This window comes from Paroedura picta, chromosome 1 (assembly GCF_049243985.1).
Source record: "Paroedura picta isolate Pp20150507F chromosome 1, Ppicta_v3.0, whole genome shotgun sequence".
Lineage (NCBI taxonomy): Eukaryota > Metazoa > Chordata > Lepidosauria > Squamata > Gekkonidae > Paroedura > Paroedura picta.
The window spans coordinates 175,185,720-175,197,762 of NC_135369.1; the positions used below are offsets into that span (position 1 = coordinate 175,185,720).

Below are 12,043 nucleotides of genomic sequence, written 5' to 3' on the forward strand. Positions count from 1 at the left end.
TCCTCCTCCTCCTCCTCCTCCTCCTCCGCCTGGTTGGAGAAGGACCCTCGAGGCTCTGTCAAAGAGAGCCCCCCTCCCCTCCCCTGTGGGGAAATGGAGGCGGGCGGGCGGGCGGGTGGGTGGGTGGGTGGGGGGGGGGAGAGAGAGAATGTGGCTCTCCTCTTGTCGCCTTTCTCGCTCCCACCCGCAGCCCAAGCAGCCAGGACAAAGCCCGGCAGGTGTTGTGGGCAGGGCAGGTGCAAGACCCCCTGCCCTCTGCCTCTCTTGCTCTCTCTCTTTCTCTTTCTTTCTTCCCCTCCTCCGCCTCCACCTCCTCCTCCTCCCAATTTCCATCTTTTCCCGCTCTCCCCCCTCCCCTCTCCGGTGACATTTGCCCTTGGTTTTGGAACTTCTTTTAAGGATGCTCTGGAGCCGGCAGAGCGGCCTCGGGATGCAGGCTCAGCATCCTGGTGGAAGCCTTTGGCGGCGATGTCCAGGAGAGCTCAGGCGGAGTTTGTTTCCCCGCATGCTCCGATGCCCACGGGAGGTCGTTTTCTCCGGACGCTCACGAAAGCTGGAGGGCTAGCCTGCTCTTAAGCTCTTGTGACTCAGCCCACTGGTTTGGCCGCTCTGGTTGTGTCCACACAAGTTGATGGTGGGATGGAATCCTTCTCTCTGTCGCTCTCGGTTTAAAGATGCCACCCCACTCCTCTTCATTGTTCCGACCACAGTATCACACACACCTGCCCCTTTGGGATTAAAATCCTAGTTTGTCTTTCTGCCTCCCCCTCCCCAGGGGATTATGGGGGAGGGGTTAGTGATGCTCTCTTAGCAACTGCAAGCTTTGATCAATCAATCAAGGTGATTCAGCAGTCTGAGTTTAAGGAACAGGTTGGAATTCTCCCTTTGCCCATAATTTGGACTGGCCAGCAGGCTGAGGCGGTTGGGTTTAAGGGGCCATCTGGTCAGTGGGCCACCTTGCTGTGTTCATGCTTGGCCAGATGACATTTCTTTCTTGTAAAATGGCCGTTTTTAAGATTTCATAATTTTAAAAAATGGACACTTTCCAGAGTAAGTGACTTCGTTGGAACTTCTGTTGAACGTTGGAATACTTAACCACTGTAAAATGAAATTGCATGGCTAATCATAATCTAAACACCAGGCTGGTGCTATTTAATTGGTTATTCAATTCGTTACAATCAATTGCGTGCCTTGTTCTTTTGGGGTCTGGTAGCTTCTGATAAGGACCTCTTGTAAATTGGGTCCTGATTTAAAACAACAGCAACCTGGGATTTTTAAATTTTAAAAACCCTTAAACTTCCTTGTGTGCATCCAGCTTAGTCCGGCAGGAGACAATTAAATCCGCTACAGGAGTAAGCTGTTTTTTTTTTTGTGAGGTATTGTGATGCCTTGATATATGTGTTTATGTGACTGACCTATGGTTGATTTTTTCATGAGTTGTATTTTATGAGTCTGTATGTATTACGGAGCAAAAGGCAATATTGATCTAACCTTCAATATTCTGGTGTCCATTGGAGTGTGCCCAAACGAGTCAGTCTCACATTATTTTAAAATGATGATTAGATGATTAGCAAAACAAGACTCCCGGCTAAAAGTTCTTTTCTTCCTTGGGGAGATCATCTTGAGCGTCAGCATCCGAGGGTGTTGTGTTCTAAAGCAGGGGTAGTCAACCTGTGGTTCTCCAGATGTCCATGGACTACAATTCCCATGAGCCCCTGCCAGCATTTGCTGGTGGGGGCTCATGGGAATTGTAGTCCATGGACATCTGGAGGACCACAGGTTGACTACCCCCTGTTCTAAAGAATGCTTAATGGAAGTGCCTAGGTATAGAGTCTCATTGCAAGGATATGGGGGAGCATGCCATTTGTTTTCATGGGAGAAGACCTTTCTTCACGTTTGTATTCCAGCTCTGGCTTGGGACGGTCCTTTTTTCAAGCTGTTGCCCTGCATGCAAGTGTCATTTATATTGTCAAGTCTCCGAAGTGTAAATATTTATTTTGATTAGGTTCACTTCATATTTTGTCTTCATGTGTATTGATACTAATTCCGTAAGCCTCTTCTCTTTAAATATATATATAATATTGGAGTTGTGCAGAATTAATGCAGAATGTTAAATCAGCATGGCTTTGCCTACGTGAACGGCTGTAATTTTGGACAATGCGATTTTCTGTTGTTGGGTTTTGTTTTGTTTTTCATGCTTGATAGAGTGCAACACAGTGCTGAACTCTACTTTGTTGAGAAATTACACAGCAGACAAAATGACAGCAGACAAAATGGCCACCGGGCAAACTCAGGCGATGACTTGCTACCACAAAAAAAGTAAATTTAGTAATAGTAAACGATTGCTAAGTAGATTGAAAGCAAATGAACAAATGAGGCAGTGTCTTGGAGTAATTTTGGGCAGAGTTTTTGCAGTCTAAATCCATTGATGCCTAGTTGTGTGGTTGTGGCAGATCATCTACTCTGCCTGCAGGAGGTCCCAGGCTCAATCCCTGGCATTTTTGGTGAGGAGGACCAGGAAGGAGGTAATGAGAAATATCTCTGCCCGAAACCCTAGAGCAGAGGTAGTCAACCTGTGGTCCTCCAGATGTCCATGGACTGCAATTCCCATGAGCCCCTGCCAGCTGGCAGGGGCTCATGGGAATTGCAGTCCATGGACATCTGGAGGACCACAGGTTGACTACCCCTGCCTTAGAGAGTCATTGCCAGTCAGACAGGAGAAGACTGACCTTGATGGACTGACTCAGTAGAAAGGCAGCATTGTGTGATTTTAACAGGCACTAATTCTGCATAGGATGGCACTGTTGGTTAATGGTTCGAAGATGGGGAGGGGATTATACATGCCGTTATGTGCACTGTGGATGTGGCTTTCTGGGTTTAAAGTAAACGAGTACATTGCTGAATTATAGTGCCAGCATTAGCTGGGAAATGACCCTCGAACAAATTGGTTTTTAGGGGAAATGAAGAAATCTTATTTTGGCTCAGCGTCGTAACACTTTATGAAAATCCGAAATTCTGTCCAATATCTGGTCATAAAATAGCACCCGTTCCCTTCCCTGTCCATTGTTAATGCTCCCTTCTGTGGTTTGTTGGTGGTTCTGTAGTCCAGGCTTTACAACGTGGGTCATTTCTTTACCAATATATAAGTGGTTCCCAATCTGTTGGGTGGATTTATTGCCAGGGGTATGCAGGTCAGTATATTACGCACTGGGGTTATTTTGATCTTTTATCATTGCATATTTTCTGAATCAGCAGATACTTACAGTGCAACTGCTATTGTGTGTGGGTATTGGGGCAGGGAGTTCCATGATATTTTTTGAAGTTAATAAGGTGTCCTCATCCTCGAAAAGGTTGGGCACCATTACAATATAAGATCTGAGCAGTGTGGATAGAGCACAGGCTTGGCATGCGTACGTTGTCATCTTCAGTTAAAGGATCTTTGGCAGCAGGACTTTGACAGTCCCTTGCCTCATGCCCTGGAGATTCACAGCTGGTCCGCTGCTGTAGTTAAGGAGTGGGGGAAATGGCTCTAAGGAATAGTGGTAGACTCTCTTCCTTCTAGAAGGCTGCCCTGAGGGGGCGCATGTTTGTGTGTGTGGCAGTTTCAGACAGCGGGAGCCACTGCTGCGGTCATAGCGGAGATGTTGAAGGATTGCTGGTCCGTGAGCTGCTCTTCCCTTTGTTTGCTGAGTCATGTGGACACTTGTGTTTGGGCATCAGTTCCCTTTCAGCAGCTTTGTGTGCAAGCTCAATCAAGGGGAAAGCCAGTTATCTCAAGATCTCCAGTGGCCCTTCTTAGAATCATAGAATCTTATTTATTTTATTTATATACTGCCCTCCCCAAAAGGCTCAGGGCAGTTTACAAGAAACGGGAACAATACAAATAACTCAGTTTATAAACTATACAAATGACTTTTTTTTATACCAGTCTGCTCTCTGACAGGGGTAGATGGTTTCTCCACTCGCCAGATGGCAGTTTGAATTGCGTTTCTTGTCTTGGTAATGGCTTTGCCCCAGTCCCATGTGGTTCTGTACTGGCCAAAGCCCAGGTCTGTCGTAAATGTTACGAGAATTGGGAAAACCCAGTGAGCAAGTCATAAAATTGGTATGGAGAGGAGGAAGTGTCTGGGAGGCTCTGGTAACTTTTAAGAGTCTTCCGGAATGTGGCCTAGAACACTTTTGAGAACTCCAATGATTGTGCAAATAGCATTGTGAATTGAAAGCAAATGGATTGGTTTCCAGGTAGTAAAACAAGCACTTGCTAATGCAATGTAATAGGGCTTATTGCAGGGGTGCCATGGTACCCCCTGACACCTTTTTTAGAAAGGGGGTGTGGCCAGATGGGGTGTCTTATTGGCCATTGGAGAGCTGGTTGGCAATATAGATGTTTCAGATTGACTCCGTGGTAGCCATTTTACGGCTGTGCCATGTCAGGAAGGATTCCCCTCCAAACCTCGGTGGATTCCACCAACTGAGAGAGCCAATAAACGCCCTGAAGCCAGATGACTATTAAAAAAGGTATATTTAAAGATATTCTAAAGTCAAATCAAGCTAGAGTATCAATATAGATATATTGTGTGGCAGAAAGTAAAGGAGTACAAACTCTAACTATCCCTGTCTCCCCCTATGGCTGGGAGATGGGTGAGGTTCAGGCTGGTTTGAATTCTCTGGGGAAGGTCCCTTACCCAAACATGCTGGCAGAGTCCTTTTGGATGGAAATCAGGATCTGCAATGAGGCTGCCTGCCCAAGAAGCAGTCCCCCTTTATAATTAGCAAAGCATGTTGATGTGCCCACAGGAAAGGTCTTTGGATGCCACTCTGACCAACTGGCCCATTATCACTTGGGCGTGAAGATTCCTGGAAGAGGCCACTAGGCAATCTGAGGTTATCATAGATCCGGGTCAGGATTTCAAAGAGGCCTGCAGGGTCAGAAAGTTTGAGGACCCTCTAGCATAGTGGTTCCAATCAATAAATCCAGAAAAACCAGTTCCCGTAAGAATAGCTACATTTTTGTGGGTCTCTTTAGATAGGCCCCTTTTTTTTTCTTATCGCTTCTTTCCCATTGATGCTATTGCTTGAAGTATTTGGGTCTTTTTGTCTTAACAGTTTTTGTCTTCTGAACAGTTTAAAAGTATTACCATTAACTGTGTTCTTAAACCGATTCTCTTGGATTGCAAAAGCTCTTTTTGTAATATAAACGTAATAGTGGATCTTGAGGCCTTTTGACCCTTAATACTCACAATGAATATGGTCTGTTGGAGGAAGTCATTGCTTTAGGTAGTAATAAATTAATATAAACTGGAATCTGTGGAAGGCTTCAGAATACAGTACTGTCAGCATAATCTGTACTAACTTTGAACCTTGCACTCTACAATTTTCAAAGTGTATTAGAATGTTTTTAAAATGCCAGGCTTCGCAGAACTGAGTGGAAACCTTTGTCGTCAAGTAAGCCTAACCTTGTACACTAAACTGAGCAGCCAACTTCTCCTGGGACTTCTTCCCCATCGCCCACCCAGGCATGAATGCACAGATCCGAAAGTTGCAGACAGGTGCAGGCCTTACGTCTCTTTCTTTCTCATCCTTTTTGATCCCACCCTTTCTCTCAGAAGCTCAGGGGCTTGCCTGTGAAAAAGGCCAAGTGTAAGTTCGGAACGCCACTATCTGCAAGTCTAATCATTTGTCATAGCAGTACACTGTTCACTGCACTTCCTTTACTGGGTCTTTTTCCAGAGATCTGCGAGTGTCTGTTCTAATGGTTTCTTCTAGAAGGTATTGCCACCCGCACAATAACCAGTTTTACAGGATGGATCCTCTGGGGTGTAATAGAAAGTGATACATGCCTCCTGTGTGCCTCCAAGCGCATGTTTCAAGCACTGTGGTCAAAGCCATCACTTACTCCAACTCATCCCTGTAGCGTCTCTCATCCATGTATTACGTGGAACAAAGCTAAGTCCTAGTATGCTAACCGGCAACATCAACCTATCGTGTAGAGTTGAAAATGTATTCAGAGACAGTGTGTGTTATCAGCGTTGCTTTAGCCTCAGGGATATATATACCTGTTTTTAAAACTTGAATGGCAAAAGGTTCCAGCTTGGTGTAGTGGTTAGGAGTGTGGACTTCTAATCTGGCGAGCCGGGTTTGATTCCGCGCTCCCCCACATGCAGCCAGCTGGGTGACCTTGGGCTCGTCACAGCAGTAATAAAACTGTTCTAACTAAGCAGTAATATCAGGGCTCTGTTAGCCTCACCCACCTCACAGGGTGTCTGTTGTGGGGAGAGGAAAGGGAAGGCCATTTTGAGACTCCTTTGGGTAGAGAAAAGCAGCATGTAAGAACCAACTCCTCCTCCTTCTTCCTCCTCTTCTTCCACTTCCTTGGTTAATACATGGTGTACAGGCTTTTAAAGACCCCTCCCCTTCCCCATTAAGGCAATTTGTTTGATAACATATAGTGTGTGGTGTTCTTTACTGCAGCCCATAGGCGTTAGGCTAAACGAAGCCATTGAACATAAGCGCACCTAGATGGTACCCGTAAGATGGGGCTTTCTGTCTTGTCCTTCTAGTAAGTAGACTGGCTTCTTTGTTTAGTTCAGTATTTAAGCATAAGTATTTTATACGCCGTCGTTCCGTATGCAGTTGTACAATTCTATCCTCCAAGTGAAGAGACACAATGGCTTCCATAGATTTGTGAGTTGCAACCCATTGTACAAAACATGGGCACAAAATTAATCTGACATGAAAGCTGTGACCTTGAATGTCTCCGTGCTTGAGTAATTTAATGGGCGCCTCTTTTTGACTGAATGGACATATATACGTGCTTGCAAAGCCGGGTTTGTGCCTGCACACAGCCAGAGACGTGATTGGCTTGGACAGTGCTGAGCCAGTATGTCACTTATATGCATAAAAGGCCCAGTATGTTGGATTGATTTTTATGCCTCCCCCTCCCCTTTCCCCCCCTCCTTTTTGGTGAATGGCATCTGCCCAAAATGTCAGCCTGGTAGCCTGCGTTCACATGCGGATGACCCTTGTATGTTTTGGGTGGTGTTAATGAAGGTTTTGGGAAATACAGTGACTGGGACTTCATAGAATTACTGAAATGGGCGAAATATTGTTGCGAGTCTGAATTTCACAACTTTGTGGTTAAGAATATAAATTTGTCCAGCTTCTAATGCTCGCAGCTACTGGGTTATATAAGGCTGTGCCTGTTTTTGCTGTCCCCCGCCCATATTTCCTTCACCTCAAGCCATAAAGCCAGCTTGCTCCTTGTGGTCTGTGCATGAAATGTTCTTGAATGATTGAAGTATTTTTCACATGGAGGTTTTTGGGGCGCAAAGACAGTATTTTCATTCTGAATGGGACAATATCTTTACGTGGGCAATTACTAGTTAAGACGGCAGATCTTAGTCCAACTTCCAGTCCCCACTGGTGGGAATCTACGGGCTCCTCAGTTCATTTTCCTTGCCAAGGAAAATGAGTTCCCACAGCCTCTTCCTTTCTTTTCCTACATGGTTTTTCTCCAGTTCTACCTTCCCTCATGCTCCCACTCCTTTCTGAGGAGAGACGTAGCTGAGTCAGCAGAAGGACCATAGATGTCAATGAAGCGGGGGGTGGTATCACTTGCAAGGAGGTTGAAGGCACCCTGTTTCTCCCTAAATAGTGAGGCAGGGATTCTTCCCCCATGCAGCTGGGACACCCTGTTGCTCTCCAAAAGGGAGGCAAACAGGGAGGCAAGGGCTCTTCCCCAGTACAACTCACCGAGGGTGGGGACACCCTGTTCTTACTCAAATACAGATTCTAGGACTCTTCCTCTGTGAAGCTGGGTTGGGGAGCCCCACAAAGCACGTACAGCCACAGAGGGCTAGAGCAGGGGTGGCCAAAATGTGGCTTCTCCAGATGTCTGTGAACTACAGTTCCCATGAGCCCCTCCCAGCAGGTATCCGTATCCTTCAGGGAGTCCCACAGGTGTGCAGTTTGGGTCTCCCCCACCCACTAGTGGCATAAATCTGAGTTTCACTTTTCTCCCTTGCCCTTCTGTTTTTCCCCTTGAAGCCTGAAAATGCAAGAGTGGCTTCTAGGCCCAAATTCCTCATGAGGCTAGGCTGCAGGTCTGTCCCATAGCACCAGTCTGTGCCTCAGCGCAACCTTCAGTAACCATCCTCCCACCAAGAATGCAGTGGTTGAACTGCAGATACCTGGTTCTTTCTAAGCGGTTTTGTGCAGGGAGGAGGGGGAAATACCTGTGGGAATGATGTTCCTGGGGAACCAAGGAGCCATCAGTTACAGGAGTCTATGGGCCAAGATTATTTTTTGTCCTGCAGCAGTTGAGCACTGTAATCTGACCATGGAGGGCAATCCCACCAGCAGTCCTAAGGGAAGTACCCTCCCAATTTCTAAATGAATAGGATAACGGGCAGTGTCTTTTCCTGTGCTTCCTGAACATGCCTATCTCTCCAAAATAATTCTCCACTGATATACATGGAGGTAGCATAGGATGCCCTTTGCCTAGCACAACCTTTCTCCACTTTTTTACCACTGAGAAATCTCTGAAACATTCTTCAGGTTTCGAGAAATGCTGGAAATGGCAAAATTGTGCAGAATATGGTTGGGAAGCATCGCTGTGGACATGCCCACCTAGGTTGACTACCCCTGCTCTAAAGGTTCCAGTTATCGTAACCCTTGTTCCAGGAGCCTTCGAGACCATGAACAGTGAGAGAGCACAAGATCTAACAAGTATTAGTATCCCTCAGAGAGTCCCACTTTTCTGCAGTTTTTGGTACTGGGGCCCTGAAAGCATCATTCTTGTCTGTCAGGGCATATACGCTCTTGTAACGACATTGGGACTCCCTTAGAACAGTGACCCACCATCTTCCATGCAGTCACTCTCCTGAGGCTGGCCTGCTTGGTGCCTGGACAGGGACATTCTATGGATGCTGCCTCATGTTCCACGATAAAGATCTTGGGATAAGGGGAAAAAAGAAAGATAGCCAGCAACTAACCGTTAGAACCAATTTGCTGTTTGTAGCATACAAGATCAAATAGGTTCTTCCAAGATTCCATGCGCAGGAAGCTTTGGTTATAGCCCTTTATTTGCCACTCGATACACTAAATCAACTAGAACTGTCACTGCTACCAGTGTGAACAACTACCAGGAGGACCAGGCCAGGATGGAACCCCCTGTATTAAGGCCATTCCAATGTCTGTACTAGCCCAAATACCCCTTGGTTGTATTTTGGATGAAGTCGACCCCCTTCTGTGCCCCCCAGTTCATGCCTTAGTTGAATGTAGAATGTAGGTATGGTGCCTGTTCAGATTTACGTTTTGACTTACTGGGCCTCCGATCCACAAGTCATGGAATTGCTCTCTGGCTCCCAGGTGGGCTCCACTAAATAATGTTTTTTACATATTAGAGCAGTAGAGCAGGCCTCCAAGTCTAAACTGTTTCAGAAGGGAGATTCTCGCTTTCACAATCCATCAGTTGCTAACACTTCTACCTGAAGGCACAACTTCTGCCTCAGAGGCCATGTAACTCATTAGATAGCTCCCCCCCCCTCTTTTGAGATATTCTAATCATCAATTTCTCTGTGGCACCTGGTGGCTGGCCTTTCCAGGCAAGCAGGGTTACCCAGTTATCCTCCCCAAGTCCACATTCCTTTTCCAGAACATTCTCAGACATGGTGGTTCTCTTAATTAATTAATTAGATTTATTCCTCGCCTCTCCCCGGAGGCCCGTGGCGAGTTACAGACATATAAAACCCCAATAAAAACATGCAACAAAACATATAAAACATATCATACATAAATCCCCAGTTGTGGTACAAACTCAGTTCATATCTACTCTACCCCTTGGTAACCCACTCGAGGGGGAGGGAGGACAGAGGGTGCCTGATGGAGTACGCTACAGCCGCTGTAAGGGGGGACAGATCTTCCATGTGGCCCAGCCTCACCCCACGACCTGGCGGAAGAGCTCCATTTTGCAGGCCCTCTTCTGACTCATTGAAGAGGTATATCCATTCTGTAGTGATGACTGTGTGGTTCTCATTTGCCTCCAGATTCAAAGCACCAGAAACATATCCACTATCTATAATCGAAAGCTGCCCTTTTCGCCCACCTTAGAAGAATCTCAGAACCCCTTTCAGCAGTTTCCCCTACAAACTGCACCCCACAGATCTCCTGGAGAGGTACCATTTAAGTCTTCTAGATAGATAGGTGAATAATTATTCTAGAGACCCAGTTGATATCTCCCAGATACTTTCACCCTACCATGAACGTACAGCTGAACAAGCCTAGCTCCACAGTGGGGGAGAACCTGGTACTTCCTCTCACACCTTCTTAGCCCGTACCATCCTACTCCTCCCCTCTCTCCTTGAGGTGATTCATGCAGATCCCTGAGACCAGGGAAGTTACCTGACAGGTTCTGTTGTTTCCCTGCTTGTCTCCAAACTGGGTATAGGACAACACTTTCAAGGGACCCTAATAACAAGAAGTCCCCAGAAGTCCACATTCCAGTGCGCTGGCGATCATGGAAGCCCGAGGCAGCCTATGGGGAGGGGATGGGGGGCACCAGCGTGTGAGCATTGGCTGGTGTGCCGTCGGCTTCCATTCCCTCTATGCCGCTGGCTTCCGTGATTTCTGGAGCGCGCCTGAGCGTGCAACCCTCGCGTCACTAGAAAGGCGGTGGCAGCCTTGGTGACCCCTGGGGAAAGGATCGATTGACCCCCAAATGGGTCACGACCCCCAGGTTGAGAACCGGCGGGTCTAAGACAACAGTAGTTTTTTCCTCATCAAAGAGTAGTGTGGATCAGTCCTCTGATACTCGGTGTACTTCTAGGTGACTGCAAGCCGTACTGTGGACCCTAGTCTTCAAAGTTATAATGGGGTCCCTCTGAAAACAAGAGTTTGTTTTAAGTTTTCTCCTCTCAGCTGTGAATGATACAGGTGGTTTTTCGGAGCTGGAAGCCTTGGTTTCCCTTGTGACAAGCGACCTTCAATCAGACCCCACATTACTACTGCAAGGGTAATTCAGGCTTCTTGACCGGCAGATTTTCCATACTCCTCTCCTTGGATTAACCACACCATCTGAAGGAACGGCGTGCGTTGCTTTTAGGAGTGGCCCTGTTTTCTCCTTGAGAGGAAGTTTCATTAGGCAATTGACCTCCTTAGGATCATCCATATGCTGGTCCTGTATCAGCTAATTGCAGTCTTGACCGATGACTGCTACTTTAGTTATTCAAACCAAGCAGGCCAGCCATTCCAAGCCGACATGGGAGTCACTGCTTTTGGACATCCTGTGCTAAGATACCCTCCCCCTTAAAGTGAGTAAGGAACATTGGCTCTTAACTGTGCAGGTTCCTTCTACTCTGAGGAAGGGAGGGCATCTTATATCTCAGCCTAATCAATACTCAAATACTTTGGCCACCTCATGAGAAGGAAGAAGGGCTTAATGCTGGGAGCGATCGAGGGCAAAAGAAGAAGGGGACGACAGAGAATGAGGTGGCTGGATGGAGTCCCTGAAGCAGTCGGTGAGAGCTTAAATGGACTCCGGGGAATGGTAGAGGACAGGAAGGCCTGGAGGATCATTGTCCATGGGCTCGCGATGGGTCGGACACGACTATGCAGCTAACAGCAACAACAACAAAGCATTTGAGCTGACCATGTATCAATTTCTTTTTAGATATTGTCATTATGTTGCTAAAGACTTTCCTTTTTCCCCCTCTCTTACTGTCTCTTTGGTTCAGAGCTGTGCATGGTGTACCTGGCATGTTCTCGTGTTTTGTTTTTTTCTCTCTCTGAGTTTTAGGAGAAATTTTTATACAGCTTGGGGAGCACCTGAACTGAGGAGTCGGGTGACCACCCCACCACTAGAGACAGGATGGAAAAGACCTGCCTCCTTAACTAATTGGCGGGAATGAGCCGTGCTAAGATGCCCTCCCTTCGGCAGGGTAGAAGGAGCCCTCACGGTAAGTGCCGATGTTTCTCTTTCGTTGTTTTGCTTACTGAGGAAATAAGTCCGTGGATCCCTAGTGTGAAATGAATTAGCACTACTTCA

General features: G+C 46.8%; 1 protein-coding gene across 6 annotated transcripts in view; it reads left to right on the plus strand.

Moving 5' to 3' along the window:
• The window catches only part of FBXW11 (F-box and WD repeat domain containing 11), a 115,399-nt gene that overhangs the window by 573 nt on the left and 102,783 nt on the right, over positions 1-12,043 (plus strand). Inside the window, exon 1 of one of the 6 annotated variants that reach the window (XM_077312846.1) lies at positions 10,611-11,954. The exons of the other annotated variants lie outside the window; for them this stretch is intronic. The gene's annotated coding sequence lies outside the window, so the exon portion shown is untranslated. Of the gene's footprint in view, positions 1-10,610; positions 11,955-12,043 lie in introns of those variants that run through there. 6 annotated transcript variants of the gene reach the window in all.